We start from the raw sequence: 4,871 nt of genomic DNA, 5'->3' as shown, positions 1-4,871 counted from the left end.
TGCCTTATCCATATCGTTCTACTCCTTCCTGCTCACCCAGGCCAGAAGATAGAGTTTTCTGTTGATCCAGGTCCCATCTGGCACCTTTGTAGCTTATCAAATGAATTATTGCAAAAAGCAAAATGGTTAAGTCTGAGAAGAAAAAAGGGGAAAGGAGACAGAACACAACTGAATTAGTACTCCTGCCACAACAGTGGGGCATCGTGCCCATTCATACACCAGGGTGTCACTGAACCATGTTTCTTGAAGGTACATAACAGAGAATATTATATTTCTGAAACTGAAAACCTGACTTTGATCACAGCAGAAAGAAATCTTGAGGGCTGAGTCCCATGTCTTTCTCACCCAGACCCTATGGTGTTCATTCAGTACAGTGACTTCTACAACAGGAAAGCTCGACAAAATACTTACAAGGGGTGGTGATTCTCAGTTGTATAAAGATCCTTGATGGTGACAGTGTGCAGAGGGATTTCAAATCCAGTCCAAATGGTTACTGGTGCCAGGAAATACCAAGCACAAGTGAAATGGGCCAGGTGAGAAGTATGGCAAAACTGGGGTGCTGATCCCCCCTGGAAGGGCAGGGTCGCTGCTCTGCACCAGCTGATGGCCACTGTGCACAAACACAAGTCTAAAGCTGCCAGATACTTGGTTTTCCAGAAGAAGCAGGAATTTGCCTGTAACTGTTGACAACTAATTGAACTTTTTGAAAATCTTGAGGCATAGCAAACAAAACATATCTGTAGGCCCTCACCTGCAGCCTGTTGCCTCAAAAGGTCTAAGTGCTCTATTTGACACAGGACAAAGTTATTTATCATCTGGATACTTCAATTTTTCTATCATAAAGCAGGGATAATTATACCTTCTTAATGGGATTGTTTGGGGAATTAAATCTATTACTACAGGGTAAGCATTTGGACTACATGGCACAGTAAGCATTATTATTCAAGATTATATTTTTTACACGTGTACCTGGATTGATGTGAATGAAATATGCATCCTATGCAAGTCCTACATCCTGGGTTTGACTGTGGCATCTCAATAAAGAATCTCACTAGTTGGAAAAGAGCTGTCCTCTCACTTTCACAATTTGCAGCTATAGAAACTGAGTCAGAAGGGAGTCCATTTGTTGTCATAAGCATGAACATCAGCACAAAGTCATCAGCAGGAACAGGAGGCATCTTGTCAACTTGGCCATGGGTATCCTTTCCGCTGGGATGACCTCTGCTATTGCTTACGGCCATACATTTTTACCTTGTGGTTCTCCGTGCTTTTGCCATGTCAGAAAGACAAGTTTATAAAGGCAGTGAACAACCTCACCCTGTAAAAAGTCTTCAGTTATGGGCAGACTATCCATTGGTATTCAGTTTATCTTTCAAGCTAATTTGCAGAGCTTCACTACAGACATCCTGCTCGGCATCACTTAAGGACACATTTTCAAATTAGATCTGGCAAAGTAAACATCCTTGAAAAATAAGAATCCATACTCCAGAGGCCATTCTAAAGCATGGGTATTCAAACATAATAGCTCTTTAGTTCTCAGAGTGAGATCCTGAAGCAGCAGCATCAGCAATACCTAGGATCTTATTAGAGACACAGAAGCTTGGGCCTCACCAAGACCTGCCCAAATTGAATCTTCCCTCCCAGGAGATCTATGGAAATATTCAAATTTGAGAAATTAACCAAGTTATCCCTAGAATTTCCTGGAGTTTGTGTGTGATCAGGGGAAGAGGTAGGAAAAAAGGTTCACTTTCAAAATTATAGGGAAAGTTTTTACTATTTGATAATCCACAGAAGGAACAAAAAATGTCAAGAACCAGTCCTCATCATCTATTCAACGAAGGACTTCTAAAGATTCTAAAAATTGTAGAGAAATGTACAAGTTTATCCTGGACTTTGGCCCAATTTGCTGTGAGCTGAGGCTCTGGCTGGGGTATTGGCATCTGTCAGCCTGCCTGCTGGGACCTGTTGCTTGGATCTTTCCCTCCAAGGAGAGAAAGTGGCAACAAAATCAGAGCATGGTACTAAGTCCAATTTGCCAGGAAATATCTTACCACTGACAGCCTCACTCATTCCCAAGGGATGACAGAAGCAGGTAGGTAAGTCATACTTGTGCAAAAAATGAGGAAAGGAAAGCATGAGGGGAGAAAAGATGAGAATGAGAGAGAAAGGCAGGAAAGAAGAAAAGAAATAAAATCATTGTTGGGATGTTTACTTGCTCTTCCTATTTCTATCCTTCTCTCTTCTAGTAGTTGAAAAGACACTGCTTCTATGAGTTAACCTGGGCTACTTACAAGCAAGAGAGGCATCCTGTCAATGAACCTCTTGGTGGTAGGTGAGAAGAGACTACAGGGCTTTCTTTATGAACTGGAAACCCACTTTACATACAGGTAAATCCACCAAGCTTCCTCCTTCTCCCTATTTAGATCCTAGGAAGGCAGGTTCTATTCACTTAGTAAGGTAACTACCTCCTGCCTTATGTTCATGCAAGGAAGGGGTTAGTGTTGGTCCATTCCCTGAGGATTCCTTACACTGTCCTGTCAGCATGGCTGCATATCAGTGGACACTCCCAATAGGCAATGCAGCATGTGACCAGCCATCGGCACAGCCTGGTGGCTCTCACTATAAGGGAAATGCTAAAATCTACTCTCTAGAAGAAAGAGGTTATAAAATCAGCTCACTGTGCTTTAAAAATTATCTTAAATCTTCTGCTTTTGTAAATAAGACAGATTTTTAAGAAATAGCACTTGTGTGTACACATACTCCTTGTTTGAAGAAATCTCTCAGAAAAGAATTTGTAAAAATATAAGTTTACTGGGACGCCTGGGTGGCTTAGTGGTTGAGTGTCTGCCTTTGGCTCAGGGCATGATTCTGGAGTCCTGGGATCAAGTCCCACATCAGGCTCCCTGTGAGGAGTCTGCCTCTCCCTCTGCCTATGTCTCTGCCTCTCTCTGTGTGTCTCTCATGAATAAATAAATAATTTTTTTTAATGTAAGTTTACTAGTAGCTCCAGCAGTGGTGTACCAGGCTACTGAATGTTTGTTTAGTTGTTCTTTAGGTGTTGTAACACTCAACAAACAAATATTTTAAAATATCTTCTATGAGTGTAGTACCCTGATAGATCACCTAACTCAAGTTGCTCATAATCCTTCTGGGAAGAGAGAATTAGTCATGTTAATTCTATGTTATTATATGATCAGTACAGGAGTGCCTCAGTGTAAAACTAGTTCAGTACAGAGCACATACAAATAATATTAAGAACTAAAAATGTAACACGTTCTACTTGAGAGTCATTTTTCTTTTAATAATTGAGCCTTCAGGCACATTTCTACAGAAAACATTGTCCCTGTACCATAAGTCATTTAAATTGAAGAAAAGATTTTGTCAGCTCAACAGAGCCCAGCACGCAGAAAAGCAGAGACTGTCTGAGAGTCAGAGAGCAGAATGTCAAGGTCTGCAGAGAACCTTGTTGTGCATGAACCATCATTTCATCCATCATTTTTATTTTTTTTTATTTTTTTTGTTTTTTTTATTTTTTATTGGTGTTCAATTTACTAACATACAGAATAACCCCCAGTGCCCGTCACTCATTCACTCCCACCCCCCGCCCTCCTCCCCTTCCACCACCCCTAGTTCGTTTCCCAGAGTTAGCAGTCTTTACGTTCTGTCTCCCTTTCTGATATTTCCCACACATTTCTTCCCCCTTCCCTTATATTCCCTTTCACTATTATTTATATTCCCCAAATGAATGAGAACATATAATGTTTGTCCTTCTCCGACTGACTTACTTCACTCAGCATAATACCCTCCAGTTCCATCCACGTTGAAGCAAATGGTGGGTATTTGTCATTTCTAATAGCTGAGTAATATTCCATTGTATACATAAACCACATCTTCTTTAGCCGGTCTCTGTGGCGCGACCGGTCAGCGCGTTCTGCTGTTAACCGGAAGGTTGGTGGTTCGAGCCCACCCAGGGACGGGGCGTTCTCGCTGGAGAAGCGACCTTAGGATATCCTTCAGGGGAAGGTTATCCCATCCCAGATCCTGGGAGGAGCAAATGTGCTAGAAAGCAATATGGACAACCGAGGTTGTCCTGCCTCCTGCCTCGATAGGAGCTTCATCCATCATTTTTAAAAGCAACTCTTTTAGATGATTTCCTATCTGAGCATGAGGAAGGGAACCTTATTCACAGATTCCTGAGAAGGAAGCAAGAAACAAGTGAGATCCCTCAGTTCTCCCCCTGACAGTTATTCCCTGTCTCAGTTCCCATGGTTTCTCTTTGACACAGATCCCTGTTTTATCTCCATAACCTAGCATCATGCCCACCCTGTAATAGGAAGTTCATAATTATTTTTTAAGAAAAAAATAAAAAAGTGCTTTGCCAAAGCAATCAATGTTAAGTAGAAAGCAGGGCTATACCTCCAACCTCACATAGCCTTTGCCTTGCTCTTTTTGCTGGCCAAACCCACAGGTGTGGGTTTCACTGAAGAATGAGGCAAACACTACCTCTACTCCTGATCAGAGGCTGGCTTGTAGTCCAGTAAATAGCCCTGCATTTAAAGATGAGAAGCCAAAAAATTTCTAACAGGAATGATTCCTCAAAGAGATAATATTATTATCAAATGTACTTTTTCTTTTTAATTTCTTATGTATTTTTTGAGAGAGAGAGAGAAAAAATGAGTGGGACAGGGAAGAGTAGAGGGAGAAGAAGCAGCAGATCCCACACTGAGCAGCGAGCTCAACATGGAGCTCAATCACAGGACCCTGGGATCATGACCTCAGCCAAAGGCAGACGTTTAAGCAACTGAGCCACCTGGCCATCCCTCATATATACTTCTTAAACATTTCTAGCAAATGGCACTTCTCTGATAGTT

The 4,871-nt window shown here is 41.7% G+C and overlaps 1 non-coding gene across 1 annotated transcript; it reads left to right on the top strand.

Moving 5' to 3' along the window:
* Window positions 1–3,902: 3,902 nt before the first annotated feature.
* TRNAN-GUU lies at window positions 3,903–3,976 on the top strand. Its single transcript has one exon. It is a non-coding gene; the product is annotated as a tRNA-Asn (tRNA).
* The last annotated feature ends 895 nt before the right edge of the window (window positions 3,977–4,871 follow it).

The sequence above is a fragment of the Canis lupus genome, chromosome 8 (assembly GCF_011100685.1).
Source record: "Canis lupus familiaris isolate Mischka breed German Shepherd chromosome 8, alternate assembly UU_Cfam_GSD_1.0, whole genome shotgun sequence".
NCBI classification, from domain to species: domain Eukaryota; kingdom Metazoa; phylum Chordata; class Mammalia; order Carnivora; family Canidae; genus Canis; species Canis lupus.
This window is presented reverse-complemented; position numbering and strand designations above follow the sequence as displayed.